This window comes from Eriocheir sinensis, chromosome 22 (genome assembly GCF_024679095.1).
Source record: "Eriocheir sinensis breed Jianghai 21 chromosome 22, ASM2467909v1, whole genome shotgun sequence".
Classification (NCBI taxonomy): Eukaryota; Metazoa; Arthropoda; class Malacostraca; order Decapoda; family Varunidae; genus Eriocheir; species Eriocheir sinensis.
In genome coordinates, this window is record NC_066530.1 from 18,044,220 (window position 1) to 18,068,221 (window position 24,002).

The window sequence follows — 24,002 nt, forward strand, 5'->3', positions numbered from 1 at the left end:
TGAGCTGTCTCCTTTGTTGTAAAATAAAATGTGTAGGCCTTTCCACGGGTACTTTTATGACCCTGGTGGTAGTTTGACAATATTTCTGCATTATAACATAAACAAATACTCACGGGCACTGTTTTTTGGCCGTTAGAAATAAATAATGTAAAAGAAGGAAGCGTCTAAGATCGGTATTCTCAGACGCTTCCACCTCTCATGTCATCTATTTCCAAAGGCTAAAATGGAGTTTAATCGGGTTTTCATGGGTGTTTTTCACGTTTAAGGTACAGAAGAGGGGTCAAACTACCACCAGGGTCATAAATGTGCCTCTGGAAATGCCCAATACCCCTTCAAAGACCCTGTCAAATGTGAGTGTGTAAGCGGCGAAGCGTTTGAGAATATGGTCCCAGGAATACCGACCTTAACAATACCCACATTTGATTAGGCTCCGGTAAAGGTTGTGGACATTTCCGTGGGTAGTTTTATGAGCCTACGGATAGTCTGACAAGGCTCCTGCGCCGTAAATGTGAAAACGCTGATGAGAACCCGACGAATCTCCTTTATGGGCGCCAAAGCTTTGAGTTCCCCGCCATGTTATTTTTTCATTTCGTTTTGTGAAGAAATAGTGACGCGGGAAGTAAGTTCAGAGGACCTTGTGCAGAGATACGACCTATGCTTTCGAGTACTTGGTCTACTGGAGGCATTTTAGTACCTTTCTTCAGCTCTTCCAAACACATTACACTCCTTACCCCTCTAGCTTGTCTTTTTTACAGTATAGGTGGCAGCTCAAGGGCAAAATAATGATTGAAAAATAGCCCGCTGTCACTGCCCCTGCAAAGAGTTGACGCAGTAGCCGAAGGAGGGTCAGAATCAGATGGAGAGGTGCCTTGATAATCCTCCTGCAGTTTCTTAGTTCGTAGAGGGAAGTGGGGATACTAACCTAGCCTCTACCTCAATGAATTTACATGTATACCTCACCTTTTGAACCAGGCAGGCCAATATGAAGATTATGAATTTATTTAGTAAAGAAATATACTATAATTCAGATGACCAATACTTTATAGAAACAGGAGGGTCAGAATCAGATGGAGAGGTGCCTTGATACTCCCCCTGCAGTCTTTAAGTTTTTAGAGGGAAGGGGGATACTAACTTAGCCTCTACCTCAATGCATTTACCTGTACCTCACCTTTTGAACCAGGTAGGTCATTATGAGGACTATGAATTTATTTATTAAAGAAATATACGATAATTCAGATGCCCAATTCCTTGTAGAAACGCGTGTGCAAACAAAATATTTAGCTTTTATAATGAAAAAAATCAGGAAAAAATAAGTAAGGAAGAATAACGTTATACAAATGCCAAATTCCTTGCAGAATCATGAGTACCGAAATCCTTAAATCTTCTAAAATGAAAATAAAATATGCAAGATTAATTAATGTCTACAAACTACGAAATCCAGTCCACCAAAACTGCGGATAATTCTTTAGACAGCCAGACAGCGGAGCAAGTCTCATAGATACCAATAATTAAAAAAGGTCTTCATGCATAATAAGACTCGTGCATGAATAGCTAACTCCAGACTGTCAGGTTCCTCCCTTGCTTCGGGCCGCGGAAATTAGTGTGATGTAATTGGCGTGTCTTATCGAACTGGATTGAATTATTAAGGACCTCATTTTTCCCCGTCCCTTCTTCCCAAGTGATGTTCGGCTTATTAATACAGCGCTTGACTTTAAAGATTCACCCGTGCCCAGTTCTTTCTCCTCCTCCTCTTCTTAGATTTTCTCTCCCTCCATTCCTTCTTCGTTTTCTTTCGCCTCTTCCTCCTCTTTCTATTATGCCCATTGCCTCCTCTTCCTCCTCCTCCTCTTCTTTGTTCTACTTTTTCCTTCTCCTGTACTTCTTCGTTCTCATTCTCCTCCTTTTTCTCCTCCTCCTCCTCCTCCTCTTCTTCTTTGCTCTACCTTTTCCTCCTCCTGTTCTTTTTCGTTCTCTTTCTCCTTTTCCTCCTCCTCCTCCTCTTCTCTGCTTTCCTTTTCCTCCTCCATTTCTTTTTCGTTCTTTTCTCCTCATCCTCCTTTTCTTCTCTGCTCTCCTTTTCCTCCTCTTTCTTTTCTATCTCGTTCTCTTTCACCTTCTCCTCCTCATCCTCCTCATCCTCATCCTTCTAATTCTCCAGTGCTTCCTCCTCCGCTCCTTCTTTGTTCTCCTCCTCCTCCTCCTGCTTCTTTTTTTTCTTCCTCCGTCTTCCCCTCCTAGGTTTGTCTCTGTGTGCTAGAAAGGAGAGAGTTGTTGTGACGTTTTTTTTCGTGAATAGGAAATTGTCGCGGCCTTCACATTCACTCTGTTATTTCTGTGTCTGTATCTCGCTAGGTGTCTCTCTGTCTCTCCCTGTGTCTTTGTCTCTGTCTATGTCACTGTCCTCCCTTTTGTCTTTATCTAATTCTCTAAATCGGTTATGTTTTTTTGTTTTTTTATATATAGGTCTGTAGCTATCTCTGTTTCTGTTCCTGTCTTTGTGTCTTTCTTTAAAAACACACACGCCAGCGGGCTTTTTATTTTCCTCCTTTGTTTGTCCTTGAGCCGTATCCATTTCCGTATAACTAAACAAAAAAAAACCTGTTCAAACGCATTTTTTCTAGGGATTTCATATTACGCACAGGTTAACAAGGTTCCAAGGCGTTAAACAATTTCTCGAACCATCCTAGTGGACCTGGAAGTAAATGTGACTGCCCCAATAAGAAACAAGTAAGGGAAGGAAGTATTTAAGGAAAGGAAGGAAGGAAGGGAAGTAGTTGAGGAGAGAATCTGAATGAGCAAGAGGGGAAAGAAGGGGCGAAGGGGAGGCAGGTGAGAATGAGCCAGGGAGGGATGGAAAGGGAACGAAGGGCAGGGAAGTAAGGGAGTAAGGGAAGGGAAGAAGGAACTCGAGGGGAAAAAGGAAAAGCATGAGGGGAGGAAACGAGAATGGGCAGAGTAAATGAGTGAGTGAGGAGGAGACAGAGGGAGGAAGAGAGGACAGTAGGGAAAAGGGAATAATTATGTGAATGACCTAAGAGGAATAAATGAATAGGCGAGAGAGAGAGGGAGAAAGGGATGAAGAGAAGGAAATGGAGAAGATAGGCACGCAGGCTCATGTATCTTCCTTTCCTTTCCTTTTCCTTTATTATCTGATCTATCTTCTCAGTTCTTCCTCCCCTTCTTCCTTCCGTTCCTCCCTGCTTTTGAATGAGAGAGGAAGGGAAGGAAGACAATGCGATAACTAGGAAGAAGGAAGTAGATAAATGAGAGAGTGATTATAGGAGAAAGGGAAGGAGAGCAAGTGGAAAAGAGATACAAGGAAGAAAAAAAATGAAAACTTGGGAGAGAGGAAGAAAAGATGAGAAAAATTTGCAGGATAAGAAAATGAAGTGAGTGAATGATATAAAGAGAAAGGAAAAGAAAAGAAGATAATGGGAGGAGGAAAAGAGATGACAGGAGGGTGAAAAAGAAAATATGAGGAAAAGAGAAAAGACACAAGAAGCTGGGAAGGAAGAATGACTGAGGGAGGGAGAGAAGGAGCAAATAAAGGAGGATAAAAAGGAAAATACAGGTGGATGGGAGACGGAACAAGGAGGGGAAGGAAACGCGATAACATAATAGAGAGAAAATGCGTGAATGAATTAGTGAGTGCGTAAATAAGGAAGGGAAGGTTGAAAGAGAAGAGAGAGGGAGAGGGAAGGAGGAGGAAGAGGTCAGGAGGATGCATGAGAGCGGAAAAGATGAAAGGAAGATAAGAAAAAAATATAATGATTGAGTTAAGTAAGAGAGGGAGTGAGAGAGGAGAGTAAAAACAGGAGAAAGACAAGTGAGGGAAGGAGAAAGAAGAGGAACAAGAGGTCAGGAAGATAAAAGAGAAAGTAAAAGATGCAAAAGAGGTGACAGGGAAGAAAGAGAAAGTTAATGAATGTATGATCAAAAGCAAATCTGAGAAAGGAAAGGAACAAGAGGAGAAGGGAAGGAGGAAGAGGGAGAGAGCAGGAACCCAAAATTATACAAAAGAACATAAAAGGTGAAATAAATTGTGAAAAGGGAAGATAAGAGATAAGAAGGAGGTCAATGAGAGGATGAGAAAGGAAGGGAGGATGACGAGAGGGGAAAGAAAGAATGGGGGAGAGAAAAATGATGATACAAGAGAACCGTAAAAGATGCAAGAAAGATAGCAAGTAAGAAAAAAAATGATAGTTGATTAAGCAAGAAAGGAAGTGAGGAAGGAACACAAAAAAACGAGGAAGGGAGGGAAGGAAGAAAAAGGAAGCAAAAGGGAAAAGGAAGTCGGGATAAAGCAAGAAACTGGGAAGAAAAAAGATTGCAGATATAGAAAAAAAAAAGCTAATAATTGAATGAGTGAGAAAGGACGTGAGAGAGAAACGGAGAATGACAAGCAAGGGATGAGAGGAGGAGGAGGAAGGAGAGAAAGAAATCAAAACGATGCAAGAAACTGTGTGAAAAATGAAAGATAACAGCGAAGAAAAGGGCCAATGAATATATACGAGAGAGAGAAAAAGGAAAAGAGAGGACGAGGGAAAGGAGGAGGAAGAGGAAGAGGGAGAGTGAGAGGTTAAGATGAAGCAAGGTAACGTAAAAGATGCAAGAAAGATGACTAGAAAAGCGAAAAAAATGGTTAATAATTGAAAGAGTGAATGGGAGAAAGAGTGAAAGAGGGGAAAGGAGGAGACGACGAAAGGAAAGAGGAAGAGGAAGAGGGAGAGCGAGAGGTTAAAATGACGCAAGGTGACCCAAAAGACGCAAGAAAGATGACTAGAAAGAGAAAAAAATGGTTAATAATTGAATGAGTGAGTGGGAGGAGGAATGAAAGAGGGGAAAAGAAGAGACAACATAGGAAGGGAAGGAGGAGGAAGAGACAAGACAGACAGGTGATAGACAAGCTGCCTCAGATACACAGAGTCGTCCCTCCGCCTCCAAGTTCCTCCTCTCTGATACTATCTACAAATTGCTGTCAAATTACCTCCGACTCTTTGTGGCCGAGACTGACGAGGGGGAAGGCAAGGCGAGCCACTCTTGTTGTCTTCCTTCTGCTTGCTAATTGCTTCCCTCGTCTCCCGAACATTGAATTCCTGACGCGTTTCCGACAAGTTCGTGAGGCGCTTATGAAGTTTTTGTTTTGTATTTTTTTCTTATTTTCGGAGGGGTGGGGTTGGGGCTCTCTGTGTGTGTGTGTGTGTGTGTGTGTGTGTGTGTGTGTGTGTGTGTGTGTGAATCTTTTATATACGTCTACAAAAGCCTAGATGTAATTTGCCTTTTGAATGTCCTTTTCTCTTCGTCAAATCAACTTTTCTTTAGATTATTATTATTTTTTTTTTTTAGTAAACCTGCAATCCGTCCTCTTGTTTCCTCTTGTCTTGTGAAGCTACTGTTGGGAAATCATCTTCATATTGCATCCAATTTTTCTTTTTCGGTTTGGTGTTTCTGTATTTTTCTTCGTCTGGTAGATGGTTTTTTTTTCTCTTCTTCCTCTTCCTAATTTTACTTCCTCCTCATCGTCATTGTTATCTCTGTCGTCATCATCGTGTACATCCTTTTCGTGTTCTGAGTCGTTATCATTTTTCATATTATTAACGCTATACTGCCACTACTACTATTACTACTACTACTACTACTACTCCTACTGTCACTTCTATTATCCCCTCTACCTCTACAATTACTGGGATTACCTTTGCTAGCGTTATGTTTACACTCGGTGCCCCAGACTGTCCCTCGCCATTCTTAAGTAGCTGGCGAGAAGCAGCCACCTACGACCCTTCGCTGAGAGGAGGAAATGAGAGGGCGGAGGGCGGCAAGACGCGAGGAGAGGAGAGAGGGGAGGAAGAGATAATTGGATCAGGAGAACGAGAACTAGAGAATGCGAGAGAGAGAGAGAGAGTGTGTGTACATGGCATTGTGAATTATCAAATCGAATATGGATGCAGGTGAATGAAAAATAAGATTAACGTGGGAAAACTAGGAGAGAAAATAATGTAGGTGTAGTTTCGTGACCTCAGTAAGACCAGAAAGTAAGATTAGATAGATAGACAACAAATTTGATAGGTGGAAGTAGAAGTCATATATCACAGCAGCCACTCAAAATAAAATTCGCCTGTGCCACTATCGGGTTGGGTCCATCTATATTAGACCCCTCAAGAGAGCCTACCGGCGCTATAGGCAATGTATATAGAAAATTCTTACAAAAATAGATAGATAAATACATACATACGTACAATGGGGTAAATAGATAGATATTGAGAAGTAGATTTCTAGACTGATAGATAGTTCGTTAAGAGGTAAGATATAGAGGAGTAGGCTGCTAGACTGATAGATAGTTCGTAAGAGGGAATTAAACAGCTAGGTAGATAGATAATGAAATGTTAAATAATTATGTACGTTGAATGACTTGATAGATAGTTCGTAAGAGTTAGTTAAAAAGTTAGGCGGATAGATAAATGAAATGTTAGATAATTATGTGTTAATAGACTTGATATGTAGTTCGTAAGAGGTAGTTAATCAGATAGGTAGATAGATAAAGGAAGAGTTAGATAATTATAAACATGGATGGATTAGATAATGAACACAGACACTAAAAGATATATCAAAATAAAGACAGGCAAGCAAATAAACACGCATACAGATAAACTCACAGCGCGTTATATTAATAGAGAAGTGCGGGGCAAGAATTAACGGCAAAAGGGTGGACTCGCAACTTTGCAATGGATATATATTAGTTCCTATACGGCATAACACGGGAGGGCTTCACTTGTTACCAGGTGGAATGTGGTATGAAGGAGAGAGAGGAGCCAGACTCGATATGCATGCCCCGTCTGTACTATCTCCAGCTTTCGATATGCAAGACTCGTAGACCAGAGAAGCAGGCAGTAAAGTATGGGAAATTAGGAGCTTTGAGACTGGTATATACAGACTCGGGAGGTAACATTCTTCCTTTGTATATATTTGCTCCTGCTTACGACTTAATGCTTAACAGAGAAGTATCAAGACACCTTTCTATCCGATTTTGGCCTCTGTATGTTACTAAGGATATTATGAGCTTGGAGACTGATATTTACAGACACAGAAGATAACAGGCTTCTTTTGTCTGTATTTCCTCATGCTTACGACTTAACGCTTTCCAGACGAGTATCAAGACACCTTTCTATCCGACTTTGGCCTCTGTATGTTACTCTGGAAATTATGAGCTTGGAGATTGATATATAAAGACGCTTTCAAGAGGGGAGTATCAAGTCACATCTCCCTCCTATACTGACCCTCTTTCGTAACTCTTTAAACTCTCAGGATATTATGAGCTTGGAGATTGATATATATACGCAGAAGATAACAGCCTTCTTTTGTCTGAATTACCTCCTGCTTGCGACTTAACGCTTTCAAGAGGGGAGTATCAAGCCACTTCTCCCTCCTATAGTGACTCTTTCGTATACTCTGTCAACTCCGTATTTTCAGGAGCAGCGCCAGAGGGCATTTGTTGTTTCCTCTCTTTATCCTTGAGCTGTCTCCTTCCCTGTAAAAAAGAAAACATGGCAGATTCTAGGTTTAGGTTTTTGAAACGCCAAAGACTTACTGATAGGACGTGTAGATCAGATAAGCATGCACTGAAGGATTGTGATGGAAATTTCGGGCATGAGGACTGAAAATGCAGACACAAGAGTTAAATGCCAAGTTATATGCCACGATTAGGTTTTTGAAATGCCTTACAGTCTTAATATATATGATCCGACTTGTACCTCAGAAAAATAATGCCCTAAAGAGAAGTGAAGGAAATTGCGGGTATGTTGACTTGTATCTCAGAAAAAATACCCTGAAGAGAAGTGAAGGAAATTGCGGGTATGTTGACTTGTATCTCAGAAAAAATACCCTAAAGAGAAGTGAAGGAAATTGCGGGTATGTTGACTTGTATCTCAGAAAAAATACCCTGAAGAGAAGTGAAGGAAAGCTTGGGTATGTTGGTGGATAAATTCAGACAGAGGAGGTTAATATACCACGTCAGATGCTACGATAAGGATTATTAAATGCTAATGACACATAATGCATCATAGGGTCCTCCTTGTATCTTCAGAAAACCATGCACTGAATAATCTTAATACAATCATAGAAATTTAGTGCATGGAGACAAAGACTTACATACATAGGGAGGAAATGCCACACCAGAGAAGACTATGATTTTGAAATGCCAAAGTCTATTAGAAAATCTGAATCCCACTAGACATAGGAAACAAGTAAGACGAATTCCCTTGATCACATTTTCGAATCAGGTATATGCCCAACAACGCATTTTTTGAGAGTGAGAGAGAGAGAGAGAGAGAGAGAGAGAGAGAGAGAGAGAGAGAGAGAGAGAGAGAGAGAGAGAGAGAGAGAGAGAGAGAGAGAGAGAGAGGCACAGAGGCAGAGAGAAAAAGAGAGTTAGAGAGAAATACTAGATGCACACCCGGCCTATTGATTTCAGTACATTGCATCTCTTTATACCAAGGCACGGAGGAAAGGGAAAGAGAAATGCTATAATAAATAAGACAAATAAACAACGAATAACAGATGAACAGATTAATCCCCTGATAAACAGATAGAGAGCAAGAGAGCAACAGATGGCCAGATAAAGAGAGCGAGAGAGAGGGAGAGACACAGAGTAGAGATAAGATAGATACCCACGCCGCCATTTTAAGCTAGGAGTGAGTGAGTGAGTGACAACAATCCTCTCAACCACATCACACAAGCCCATAACACCAACAAGGGGGATGACGAGCCCTAAAACGCCCTAAGGTACCCCTGGGGAAGCGCACCGGGGAACAGAGGGCACATAAGCAGCCTCAAAATGGCCACTTAGATATAAAACGAAGGGAAAAACATGCCGGGGACGGAGCAAGCAGTGGCGGGAGGGTGAGGTAGACGGGGGGGGGACAGGTGGTCAGGCCTACCTATACTACAGCGGCCGAGCGTCGTCTCTACAAAATGGCCGGCGTCCTGCTTAGTATATTATTATGAGCGGTAATAATGTGGCGTTTTTTCCCGCTACTTTCATAACCATCCCCGCCCTGCTCTCACCTCCACCTCCTCCGGTAACGTCTAAGAGGGTGTGGGGGCTCGGAAGGGGTGCAAGGAGAGAGGGAAGGCGAGGAAACGGAAAAATTAAAAGGGAAAAAGAGTTGTGGGCCGCGGGCGGGTGCGGGCAGGTGCCGGGATGGGGGGTGCAGCGGGGGAGCCCTGACTAGCCTCTCGCCTCCCGCCGCCCGCCAGCCAGCCAGCCAAGCCACGTCGCCTCCCTGCTCTCTTTCCTCAATACGGGCGTTTTTAGCTTCCAGTATGGCGATGTTTTTGTTCTGGGGCGCCAAAGAGGGTATATGGAGCTTATGATTTATTTTATTTGTTTATTTTCTCTCCTCTCTGCTTTTTTTCATCAATACGAGCGTTAATTTTTTGTTCCAGGGCGCCAAAGAGGGTATAGGGAACTTATTATATATTTTATTTGTTTATTTTCTCTCCTCTATGCTTTTTTTCATCATTACGAGCGTTATTTTTTTTGTTCTAGGGCGTCACAGATGGTATGGGGAACTTATGATTTATTTTATGTGTTTATTTTCTCTCATCTCTCCTTTCTTACATCAATACGAGCGTTATTTTCAGGTTCTATGGCGCCAAAGAGGGCATAGGGAACTGATGATTTATTTTATTTGTTTATTTTCTCTCCTCTCTGCTTTCTTTCATCAAAGCGAACGTTATGTTTTGTTCTCGGGCGCCAAAGAGGGCATAGGGAACTTATGATTTATTTTATGTGTTTATTTTCTCTCCTCTCTGCTTTTTTTCATCAATGCGAACGTTATTTTTTTGTTCTAGGGCGTCACAGATGGCATAGGGAACTTATGATTTATTTTATGTGTTTATTTTCTCTCCTCTCTGCTTTCTTTCATCAATGCGAACGTTATTTTTTTGTTCTAAGGCGTCACAGATGGTATGGGGAACTTATGATTTCTTGTACTTTATTATTTTTCGTTTTATTGGTCATTACTTGCCCAAAAGAACTCGTATACAGTGATTTATTTGTCCTCTCAATATCATGTCTCCTCTTGGGTCAGTTCTTCCCCTATACAACGTTACCAAATACTCGTACTTGCCACACTGTATTCGTCGGTTTTCAGACCCCAAACTGTCTTACCCAAACAACGACATTCAATTAAAGTTATTGTTAAAATCTTAATTGATAGTGTTTTTTTTATGCACTAATTATGGGTCAGAAAATAAAGTGTGTTGAATACGATAATCTGGTAACGCTGCCCCTATACCATGTTAGTTAAAGACGCGAAGGGTTTCGAAGTGGGGTCCTGTAGTACAATCTAAGGTCTTTACAATTAGTAGCCACAGGTTGGTATTTTCAGACGCTTCCACCTCTCATATCATATATTTGCAGAGGCCGAAAAAGAGATAAATCGGATTCTCATAAGTGTCCTTCTCAAGTTCATGGTACAGAGGCTTTGTCAGACTACCACCAGGGTCATAAGACTATCCATGGAAATGCCAACAACTCCTACGAAAGCCTTGTCAAATGTGTGTGCCCTTAGTCTCTTGTCTTGAACTCCTACCCTCGACTTACTCGTTTGAAATGATCCTAAACCTCTTGCTTTTCCTACATTTACTTCCTAACCTTCCCTCAGTTCCTTAAAAGTTTGTTTTACAGATAACACAACACTCATTCCCGTCTTATTTTACCCATTACAGCTCTCTCTAATTTTGCCTGGTCCTATACCTCTTACTTTTTTTTCCACTTCCTACCTTTTCCTCAGTTGCTTAAAAGTTACTAGTATGACAAACACAACACTCCTTCCCCTCATAACACTTTACCCATCACAGTTCCTTCAGTGCTACTACTTCAGCTAACACAACACCTTACCGGCGTATCACTTATAAAGTCACAGCTTCAAATTCACAAGCTAACGCTGCATGGCTTTTTCTGTCCTGTGCTTGGGTACTGTTGGCCCAAACCAATCTTCAGCTTGGTATCTGAGGTGTTTTTATATTAATTTCGTAAATATTTTAAGATTATTGGAAAGTATAAAGAACATAATGCGAGGTTGACTTTCAGAGTATACCAGTTTATTTAAATAATAGTCAAATCAGTTGTTTGTAGAACTATTAAGACAACAAAAGTGTTTAAGCAGGTAGTCAGTAACTGTAGAGGCTCTGGGAGTGGGATGTTTTCACTTTGTGCGATCCATAGCTCATGTGTGAGGCACCAAGCATCTGAACCATGTGCCAGGACTGCCAGGACACACTGAGTGTGCACCTTCCTCCTCGGGAAGGGTGGCAGTGTGCTCGTCATAACATGTTCACTAAAGGTGATTCCTCACATTACTGTTATCTTGCTGATATAATATATATATATATATATATATATATATATATATATATATATATATATATATATATATATATATATATATATATATATATATATATATATATATATATATATATATATATATATATATATATATATATATATATATATATATATATATATATATATATATATATATATATATATATATATATATATATATATATATATATATATATATATATATATATATATATATATATATATATATATATATATATATATATATATATATATATATATATATATATATATATATATATATATATATATATATATATATATATATATATATATATATATATATATATATATATATATATATATATATATATATATATATATATATATATATATATATATATATATATATATATATATATATATATATATATATATATATATATATATATATATATATATATATATATATATATATATATATATATATATATATATATATATATATATATATATATATATATATATATATACAACAGAAAATAGATAAGAGTAGCCAAAAGAGAGGTCAATTTCGGATGGAGAGGTGTCTTGATACACTCTTCTTGAAAGAAGACAAGTCATAGGCAGGAGGAAATACAGACGAAGGGAAGCAGTTCCAGAATTTACCATTGTAAGGGATGAAAGAGTGAAGATGCTGGTTAGCTCTTGCATAAGGGTTTGGACAGTATAGGGATGGGCTAGAGTGGACAGTCGAGTGCAGCGGGGCCGCGGGAGGAGGGGGGGCAAGCAGTTACCAAGTTCAGAAGAGCAGTCAGCGTGAAAATATCGATAGCAGATAGAAAGAGAGGCAACATGGCGGCGGAATTTAAATTTAAGAAGTAGAAGACTATCAGTAAGAGGAGGAGAGCTGATGAGACGAAGAGCCATAGTAGACTCCACTCTGTCCAGGAGAGCTGTGTGAGTGGAGGCCCCCACACATGAGATGCATACTCCATACAAGGACTGACAAGGCCCCTGTATATGGATAGCAACTGTGCGGAAGAGAAGAACTGGCGGAGACGATGCAGAACGCCCAACCTCGAGAAACCTGATTTAGTGAGAGAGGAGATGTGAAGTTTCAAGTTGAGATTTTGAGTTAGAGATAGACCGAGGATGTTTAGTGTTGAAGAAGGTGATAGCTGAGTGTTGTCAGAGAATAGGGGATAGTTGTTTGGAAGATTGTGTCGAGTGGATAGGTATAGAAACTGTGGTTTTGAGGCGTTGAAGGACACCAGGTTCTTCTTGCCCCAATCAGAAATAATAGTAAGGTATGAAGCTATGCCTTCTGCTGCCTCCGGCCTCCTGTTGGGTGGGAGTATATATATATATATATATATATATATATATATATATATATATATATATATATATATATATATATATATATATATATATATATATATATATATATATATATATATATATATATATATATATATATATATATATATATATATATATATATATATATATATATAGATATATATATATATATATATATATATATATATATATATATATATATATATATATATATATATATGTATGTATGTATGTATGTATGTGTATATATATATATATATATATATATATATATATATATATTCAGTCACATAAAGAAACTGAACTCTATGGTAGTTCATTGACGTGCACCAATAACATCTCTCAGAGGTAACGGTGTAGGTACATCTTTATATTCCTCCCGTCCTTGTGCCGGTGTCGGCCGGTGTTGTGTTGTGTTTGTTGTGTGTCCCCCTCTCCTCACTCCTGCAGATCCCGTGCTCGGCTGTGAGTGGCCGGGGTGATAGGGAGCCCTGACCAAGCCTGACGCCGGCAGATCTTATTTTGGTCAGAGGCCAGACATCAAAGCAGTCAATAAATATCGATGTTTGTCTGTCGCCGAGTTGTTTACTATTCGCGAAGATGGAGTGTGAAAGAGGGATCGGGACACTGAATAAGAATCCCAATATTTTTAAAATCTCCATTTAATTTTGTCTGTTCCGACGTGTGAGAATAAACAACGTACACGCTGCGGAGAGACAGGCGGTATAGCGGCACACGAAAAACAAGCGTAATAAAACACAGTATCAAAATAGGATATTGAAAAGTTAAGGCTGTACGCCAGATTTTGCTGAAGTTAAGCCGGTAAATCTGGTTGGTGACAGTCAAGGGGAGGAACAGGGCAGTCTGCAGGACAAACAAAACTACAGTGATGGGGAAATGGGAAAGTTAAAACCTGGATCACGGGCGACAGACGGCGGCACCATAACGAGAGTCTACTGCCGAAGGGATGGCCGCTGCGCCTGCCTTCACGGGCGAAAACGACAAAGCGAAGACCTTCCGTGTAGCCCTTGGGAGCGAGGGGCCGTTAGATGAACGAAACGGGGAAAAAATAGCTTACACGGAAAAAGTCATGGGTGGTATTTCAGTGGAGGAGCAGCGAGGAGACGTGCTGTGGTGAGGGTGGAAGGGGGCGGAAGGGAAGGCAGAGGAGGAGGAGGAGGAGGAGGAGGAGAAGGAAACCATTAAGATGAGGGAAAGGGTAAACAAGGATGAGGAGGAGGACGGAGACCGAGAGAAGATATTTGCAGAAACTTGATGAATGTAAGTCTTCGTTAGGGGAAAGGGGAAGCCAAGGCCTGTCTGAAGATGAAAAACAAGGCCAATATAAGAATGCATCACCTATATTAGATATTTTAATGGTGGTGGAAGAAGTAAGAGAAACAAGAAAAGTTATCTTAATAGTAGTAGAGTTAGTAGTAGATGTAAATGTAATAGCAGAGTTAGCATAGGTAGTAATATCCGTAGAAGTAGTAGTAGAAACATTATTAGTAGGATAAGTAACAAAAGCAGTTGTCTTAGTAGAGGTAGTAGTTGTTGTAATCATAATGGTAGAGTAGCGGTGGTAGTATTAGTAGTAGAAGTAGTAGTCGTATTAGTAACAGAAATAGCAGTTTTTTTATTTGCATCCAAGAAGAAAATTGAGAGTAAAAAATATCAAAACCGACGAAACAATAAACACAGAAGGAAATAGTTCGAAGAATATATCTGAAGTCGAGGCAGAAACAGCTGAGGTTGAAGTATTTTGGTAAATGTTAAAGGAGAGACGGGTGGTTTGCAAGAGTTCTTCGTTTTTAATCAAATTTTTATACACACACACACACACACACACACACACACACACACACACACACACACACACCAGGAAGTCTTAAAACGATTACACTCACAAAAAAGCTTGCGTTTTTTTTTCTTTTTACATCCCACACACACAACCCTCCGCCGCGGCCCCCTCTCACTTTACACTCTCCCTTGCATTCTGTTAACCTCTCCCCCTCACCTCCTCTCCACACAAACACACAAAAACAGAAGATGCGCCTCGTCGCTTCAATGCACGCGGCGAAGTAGGTCTAAAGCGATTTTTTTCTTTGAACCTTGCCGAGTGTGAGGCGAGGGAGGGAGGGAGACACGGCCCGCCACCTCCCTCACTCTTCTGAATTGACATCCTCACTGCTGACAAAGGATGAGGCATTGTGTCCCCGACGAGGCTCTTGAAGGGACGATGGAGTGAAAGGGACGTGGGTGGAAGGCCGGGGGAGGCAGGGGCGAGACGGTGGCTTTTGTCTGCGTCCGTCTTTTCTTGGGGCAAAGAGAATTATGAGCGTGGAAAATGAGTGAGTTGTGTTTGAAAGGGCGGCGAGAGGAGTGTGATGATGAGAGATGCACGGGAAAGAGTGTCGCAAAGATGGGAGCGGCGCATAATCGAAGGGATATAAGCCAGTTCATGTTGAAAGGGTTGAGGGAGGATTGTGATTAAAGATGCACGATATAAATACAGTTTGAAAGAAAGGAGCAATGCAGAATCTAGGGAACACAATGCAGACGGCTATACAGAGAAAGAGTGTGAGAAAAAATAAGCTAAAAAGGTCAAAGAATAATGAGAGCAACACCAAATTAAAGGAATATACGTGACTTACTGAGAGAGAAAAGAGAAAGTGTAAAAAAATGTAAATGAAGTCTGAAAGAAAACAACTTAAAATTATAGGAATGTAAGTGACTTTTTGAATGAGGAAATGAACGTTATGATAAAAGATGCACATAAATAAATCTAAGAAAAAAGTGGAGACAAGTGAGTTTATTTTTATAAGTAAGAGATAAATATGAAGTACGATCCACGTTCTAAAAAGCCTAAGAAAAGGAACCAACATTAAATTACAGGAATATAAGTGAGTTTTAATATATGAGAAAAAAACGAGTATGGAGTAAGTTCCACGTTTTAAAAAGACAAGATTTTTATACAAGAGGAAAAGGTAAACACGACGCAAGATACACATTATTAAAAAAAGCCCTAAAGAAAAGAGCATCGCAAAATCGAAGAAATGGGCAGACTTCCTAGACATCCATTGTAGGCAGGAGGAGGAGAGGAGCCGCACGGAGGAGAGAGGGAGGGAGGGTGACACCGGCCGCTGCTTTGGATGCTGCGGCCGCCGGAGAAGAGTAGAGATGAAAGCGTGGCGATGCGGAAGGTGGTCTTGAAAAGTTTCAGTACACGCTTACAACGAAGGTGCTCTGGCCGATGATGAGAATTCCCGGAGATAAAGGGACCAGAAGCCACCTCCTCCTCCTCTTCCTCGTCCCCCTCCCTGACTCCCTCCCTCCCTGACGTAGCCTGAGGACATGCCTGTGTGCCTCTTGTGGCGGAATGCACGACGCCTCCTCAACGCTGTGTAGGATATGCAACCTTAATACATAGATACACACACACACACACACACACACACTTATACATACATACACGCACACACACGAGGAGTCAAAATGCAGTGGTCCTTGAGTCATGCTTCCCTGTGACAGCCTCTCCAGGGAAACAAAAGCCTACTGTTCATCTTTCTGCCGCAGTGAAGGACATTAATGTTTTGTATTTTCAGAAATGCGCTAAACGCTCCTTGGCCTTCCTGGAGGAGGACGAAGAGGAACAGAAGGAGGACGACGAGCACCATCGCAGAGTTTTCAGACAAGAGGCATTAATGTGAGTAGGATATTCTTTGTTTAAACTAACTTTCATCATGAAGATGGATTTGAAACAATGCGATATAAAAATATGCACTGAAGAGGGTTGAGATGAGAGCAGCTTGATAAGTTCATGAGGCGAAGTTTGCTATTGTGGAGAAACAAACAATTTTCCAACGAGACTGTGTCACGCATCCGTCAGGTCGCTCCTCACCCTGCCTAGCTCTGCATAATGACGTCACTAAGAATACCTTATAGACAAACTTAGTTTTGTTTTCATTTAAAAGCTGGAAATGTATCGCTTTGGGAATACAGCAGTGTCTTCCTAACTGAACAGGAGTCATAACTGGACCTTGTACAACGGGAACATTAACTTGGGAAGGCAGCCGCCGCTGGCCTGCTCCACACAGTTTCTGAGTGTTTGTTGATTTGGCCACGTCAATTTTGCTGGTATATTTTAGTTAGTGTATATATATATATATATATATATATATATATATATATATATATATATATATATATATATATATATATATATATATATATATATATATATATATATATATATATATATATATATATATATATATATATATATATATATATATATATATATATATATATATATATATATATATATATATATATATATATATATATATATATATATATATATATATATATATATATATATATATATATATATATATATATATATATATATATATATATATATATATATATATATATATATATATATATATATATATATATATATATATATATATATATATATATATATATATATATATATATATATATATATATATATATATATATATATATATATATATATATATATATATATATATATATATATATATATATATATAATATTTATATACTCTTTCTCTCTCTCTCTCTCTCTCTCTCTCTCTCTCTCTCTCTCTCTCTCTCTCTCTCTCTCTCTCTCTCTCTCTCTCTCTCTCTCTCTCTCTCTCTCTCTCTCTCTCTCTCTCTCTCTCTCTCTCTCTCTCTCTCTCTCTCTCTCTCTCTCTCTCTCTCTCTCTCTCTCTCTCTCTCTCTCTCTCTCTCTCTCTCTCTCTCTCTCTCTCTCTCTCTCTCTCTCTCTCTCTCTCTCTCTCTCTCTCTCTCTCTCTCTCTCTCTCTCTCTCTCTCTCTCTCTCTCTCTCTCTCTCTCTCTCTCTCTCTCTCCCTCTCTCTCTCTCTCTCTCTCTCTCTCTCTCTCTCTCTCTCTCTCTTCCCACCTGACCGTTGTTTATAGTAACCCGACTGAATGAATGTTTCCCAGTCTGGCTTGGTGCAGTGTTTGTATGTGGTCAGGTCACCTACCCCGCTGCCATCGCTGGGGTGATGTGTGGTGCTGGTGCTGGTCATGGGGGAGGAGGCGACTTTGGTGGCTCCCAGGGTACTGGTGACGAAGGGCGAGAGTGTCTTGATGGTGAAGAATTATTGTGTCTTTTGGTGTTCTGTCTAGTGCCTGGAGTGAATGGCTTACTTCTCTTGTGGCTTAACCGTGACAAAACAAGACTAATAGCAGAAGGGTCAGTGTCAGTATTTTGCATCAAGACACTCCTCAAAATATACTCTTAGATCCACATCTGAACCCTCTTGACAAGAAGTGGCAGTATGAATATTTTCACTTATCCATATTGTAGTGCACGAAATAAATGCTGAGATCTATTTTCTGATTAAGCGTAACGTGCCTCCAACTTGTAAAGCTGTAAGGGAGTTTCGAGCCTTCAGCTAATAAGATGTTTTTTGCCTGATTTTGAAAATGATAAAAGGTTTTACATTTGTATAGCGGGTACATATGTATGAGTTGATTCAAGGGAAATAAACGCTGAAATATGGCCATTGATATTCTATGTAAGTAGTTTAATGAACATATTACACGGAAAAGGCTGGACAAGACTTATTCACTAATGGTCTTTTCACGATATAGAAAGAACTAATAATGTAAAGTGGCCAAAGCCTCTGTGCAATATTTCATTACAACGTACAATGTTTAATATTTCGTCATCTATATAAGTCTGTGAACACATTAATCACATTTACATGAAAGGAATCTTTTTTTAGTATAAAAATAACTCATATAATTTCGTAAAATAGTTTAATGCTTAAGAAATGAAAGACAGTGATGAAAAACACCATCAACGGCCGTAAACAACAAACATTGCTATCCACACACATCACGTCAGTAAGATATTATCTCCCGCGCGTCGGGCTTCCGGCCGCTAACAAGGCTGTTGTTGTTGAAGGCTTCACGCTCCGAGGCGATCAAACAGTGCAAACAGCGGGCAGCCTCACTGAATCATTAACAGCACAGTACTAAGAGGCGTACTCATACGAGTTATCAGCTTACGCAAAAATTAATACCTTTTTCATTTATTTAAGTACTGCCCACAGCAATATGTAAAACCCATATTAGACCTGAAAGAATACAGACGATTCGCAAATTACTAACTTCAAACAGAACAGAACAATAAGAGAATATCAAGCACGGCGGCCGGCGCGTAATGATGGCGGGGCAGATTAACACAGGTGTACCAGGCGGGGGGGGGGGGCGGGGAGGAGCGGCACGGGGGGCAGGTAGGAAAGGAAAGGGGGCGGGGGGCACGAGGGGCTGGGCGGCCATAGCGGCAAAATGGTTGTGGCTGCTCCTGGGCATGTGTGTGTGTGTGTGTGTGTGTGTTCGTTTTTTTCTAAATAAGAAATAATATATATATACTACAATTATTGCTTTTAGGTACTTCTACTATACTCGTAGCTGTATTGTGTTACTTTTCACTATCAATAACATCAATCGTGTTATTATCATTGTTATTATTATTATTATTAGTAGTAGTAGTAGTAGTAGTAGTAGTAGTAGTAGTAGTAGTAGTAGTAGTAGTAGTAGTAGTAGTAGGAGTAGGAGTGGTAGTGGTAGTAGTAGTAATAGCAGTAGTAGTAGTAATAGTAGTAGTAGTTGTAGCAGTAGTAGTAGTAATAGTGGTAAAACTACTGGTGCTACTACTACTACTACTACTACTACTACTACTACTAATAATAATAATAATAATAATAATAATAATAATAATAATAATAATAATAATAATAATAATAATAATAATAATAATAATAATAATAATAATAATAATAATAACAAGAACTGATATATTTCTAAATAATCGTTACCTCATCAAAGTTTTCATTTCCTGGGCGATGGCGGTCATTTCACGGCAGCGATAGGTTTGCAGGACCCCATTTGTTAGCGGTTTTATCTAAGAAAATCAGATTATGTGTTCAGGTTTTTACCATACATTCCGTACTCTAAAATGTGGCAGGTCATTTTAAATTCGTTTTCCTATACAAGATTGTTTGTTTTAGTATTTGTGTCATGAATTATGCAGCGCCGCGCACGAGGATCCAGAGTGATAGGATGAACTGACACAAAGGCAAAAAGGAAAACATCACTCGCCCGGCAGCTAAAGGCTTCGGTTTTGGAGAAATTATTTATTCGCCTCTTTATAACTTGTACGTAGACAATATTTCAAATAAAAGTCACCGCTTCAAACGACTGATGTTATTTATTTTGATACAACGAAACTTTACGAACAACACCCACGTGAGTTTGGGCCACCGCCGGCCTGAGGGAGCTGCCCCGACCCTTCGTGCAGGCGCTGAGGCAGGCGCGATGCAGTCGATCTGAAGTTATGTTGACAGAAGAAGACAAATTCGGTGAAAAAACAAACATTTTAAATTTTGCCTAGAATTGATGCAGGTTCTGAAGTAGTACACAAACAACAAATGTATTCTGAAAAACAAATTATTTTGATTATACAAAAAAAAAAAGAAATATATGACAAGAATCAGATCATATACAATAAATTATTTGATTCCTGAAATAGTCTGTTATATGCTAAATATAAAGTGTGTATTTTTTAATATGCCAAGGTTTATATTCTTCAGTAACAACTTTGGGAAGATTTAAATTCAAAACATTAACCGTTACGTGATGAACTCAGTGAAGGTGGCGCCACAGATGCATCTTTGTTATGAGTGTTGGCTGTTATTTTCCTCCTAACACCTCTAATCTCTAACCTCTAATCTCTATTCTCTGATCTCTATTCTAGGCGGGCTTTTTTGTTACTACGTTGTTTTAGTGCCCTTGATTTGCCTCCCTGGCTGTAAAAAAAAAAAAAAAAGCTTCGAGACTGATCGATGTCATGGAAAATATTGAAGAGGTTCATAGTCTTTTGGCGGCGCTTGGTCATGAATTACTAACACTATCATTACCATTTCTACTATTTATTCTAATGATTATGCTTGACAGTATTCTTTATAGATGTTAATGCTGTGTAATATCTATTGGTACTAATAATGAGCTTTGTCAGAACTAAAATGTCAGTGAAACAATAAGTGTGTTGTTACGTATTATTCATTGTTCGAATCTTTCTTTTTTTTTTTCTTCGTTGTTAATACTTTATAATATGAATGACGGTACTGATAGTGGTAAAAAGTAGTAATGATGATTAATAGTAGTAGTAGTAGTAGTAGTAGTAATCGTAGTAGTAGTCGTAGTAGTAGTAGTAGTAGTAGTAGTAGTAGTAGTAGTAGTAGTAGTAGTAGTAGTAGTAATAGCAGTGATAGCAGAGGTGGTAGTGATGGTGGTGTTGGTGTTTGTGTAATAGCAACATATATAATCATTAATTATTTTTTGGCATTACAATTTGTTAGAGGTGTTTATGTCTATTATTATCATTGGAAAATTATTAAGTTGTTGTTATTATATCTTTTTTTTATTAATATTACTATAAACATTGCCATGATTTATTTAATATCTTAGTAACTCTTCCTGCAATCGACATCACCATCGTCATCATCATCATAGTAATCATCATCATGACTATTATCACGTATTTCTATCAAACTGTTAATAAATTTGATCAAGCAGCGTGGCCATGGCGGGCTGTGAAACATCATTTGGTGCCGCTGACGGTGAAGCAATCGTGGCCGCGTCGGGTTTGGGCAACAGTGGGAGGGATGCGCGGCGAACCCACTGCACAGAGCACCCGTGCCGTGCCCCCGCAGAGCAGAGGTTCCGAGTCTGTCTTACATGGCGCCCTCCTTTGTTCTTCTCCTCTTTTGGGATTATCCTCTTGATGAAACAGATGTAATATTCCATTAGAAACAAATATCACATCATCACTGTTGTATATTTTCAATCAGTGTAAAGGTCGTACGATTATATAATTTTTATTCAATTATTTTTTTCCCAATAAATCATTAATGAGAATAATCTTGTATATGAAAGTAGGATTTGGAAGTGTGCAGAGAAATATAGAATTATATATAAATTTTCGTCCAGACTTTAGTGGGGCCACTTTTTCACTTTGTCCTGCCCTGCCTGTCTCGACCCTTGCCCCGGCCAGTGGGTCCTCGGGTCCTCCCCTGCGCCAGAACGTTACTCCCTGACTTATAACTTTCCATAAAACACTCTGAAGCATTTCTATCTTTTTTTTTTCCCTGGAAAGCGCCAGTTGGTGGAAAAATTCGGTCTCCTAAAACTGTAAACTCGGTAAATTCCTGAAGAAAAATAGTTTTGAGACCCTATAGTTTACAGTTTTTCTTTGCCATCGTGGAGATCTTATATTTTGTAAGATGAATGTACCAGAGGACAGTATTTTCCATTATATATGAATAAAACCAACACTGGCAGACAAATGATGTATAGTCTACCAAACAGTGTCCACCGAAACTGTTTGGGAATGTATACATTATTCGTCTGCCAGTGAGGGTTTTATTCGCATCAAGATCGTCAGTTTGGTATCCCTTGTATTCCTCATCAGATTTCAGTGATATATTCTTTGGGGTGAGGTACAAAGGCCTATCAGCATACCTTGTGGACTGTCTCACGCTTAGAAACCCAACGATTCTGCAGTTAGACATCACAAAATCTCACTTCATTCCTCCCATACGTGACTGGCTTTTTTTGAGCCGTATGAAGCGGCGTTTTTTTCAGAAGCTCATGTAAGGCCGACTTGTGCCTACTAGATATCATGAAGAAACCTCCTTATTGACTGACGAACTTAGAGCGAGAAATTGATAGGGAAGGAGAAGTGTAGAATCAGCGGCAACAGCGAAGAAGAGGAAGACGAGGAGGAAGAGAAGGAGGAGGAGAGGAAAAGAGTACGAGAATGGAGAAGGAAGAGGAGAACGAAAATGTAAAATAAAAGTCGAATAATGGGAGAAAAAGAAGCAGAATAATAATATGATAAAAAGAAGAAATGAATATGAAAAAAAGAACTAGAAGAGGAGAAAAAAAGGCCATACACAAGAACAAGAAACATAAACAGAAAAATAACAGAGGAGAGAAAAAACGCCTCCCCCCCTCCACACACACACCAATATAATTCACCGTGGATCACAGAAGAAGAAATTGATATGAAAAAAAAAATAGAGGAGGAGGAGGAGAAAAAAAGCCATGCAGAACAAGAAATTTAACCAGAAAAATACGAGAGGAGACACAAAAAATGCCCCCCCCCCCACCCCTAACACACACGCCAATATAATACACCGTGTAGTCCTTTAGTCGCAGTCTTGGTATTTCGCAGCCTTGTCTCGCGGAACAATTTGCACAACTGCCGCCCAAAAAATTTACGGACGCCGGTGAAACGAACAGCGAAATAAAGTTGAACCTGTCGACACCTGAGTTGCATCCCGTAGACTTTTGCGCGGCGTCTGTTATTGAGGACACGTACTTGCCCTGCCTGCCTGCCTCGACCGAGCCTGCACGCCAACACTTTTTCGGCTTTCCCTTTCTCGCCCTGCCCCGCGTGACACAGCTAAATTTTACGTGATTCGAACGACTCTGCTTCTTTGAATTTTAACGCCGAACTCCTTTTAGGAATATACACAAACAATTTTTTTTATTATCTCACTCTTTTCTGCGGCACATAACTAAATTTTGCTTGATTGAACTGCTGCTTCTGGAACATCAAAGCGAGTTTCGTATGTCTGCTTCTTTGAATTTTAACGCCGAACTCCTTTTAAGGATATGAACAAACATTTTTTTTTTATTATCTCACTCTTTTCTGCGGCACATAACTAAATCTTGCTTGATCGAACTACTGCTTCTGGAATATCAAAGCTGAACTCCAACAGTTTATTTTTTCTCACTCACTCACCTCTGCGTCTCACAATTAAATTTTATGTACTTGCGTCTATCACTTCTGACGGCGAACTCCTTTAGAATGGGGCCTTGCAGAGTACCAGCGTGTTTTAATGTGCATTTTTCCTTTAATTCAAGTTTTCTAAAGAGGGTTATGAAGACAACCGAGGAACTACATTTGACAGCTCTTTGGCATCTTCTGCTTTCTATATAGAAGTATCAAGTTGTTGGTATTTTTTGTATATATTCTTTAGCCCCTCTTTTATCTCCTTATGTTCTCCCAAACTAGAGATGATTTGCTCTCAGGCTCATATTAATGTAAAAAAAAATTCTGGCTAAGACGACTTTTACGATCCTTCTTTACTTTGTGTTTACATCTCTGTATACTCGAATAGTTAGGTGTTACGA

At 39.4% G+C, this 24,002-nt stretch overlaps 1 protein-coding gene across 5 annotated transcripts in view; it reads left to right on the top strand.

The window, feature by feature from the left end:
- Nucleotides 1-24,002, top strand: part of LOC127002194 (uncharacterized) — a 208,380-nt gene that overhangs the window by 145,805 nt on the left and 38,573 nt on the right. For 3 of the 5 annotated variants that reach the window (XR_007755864.1, XR_007755862.1, XR_007755865.1), the window contains one exon: nucleotides 16,339-16,439. The gene's annotated coding sequence lies outside the window, so the exon portion shown is untranslated. Of the gene's footprint in view, nucleotides 1-16,338; nucleotides 16,440-21,377; nucleotides 21,920-24,002 lie in introns of those variants that run through there. The other 2 variants (XR_007755867.1, XR_007755863.1) reach the window with 1 other exon arrangement.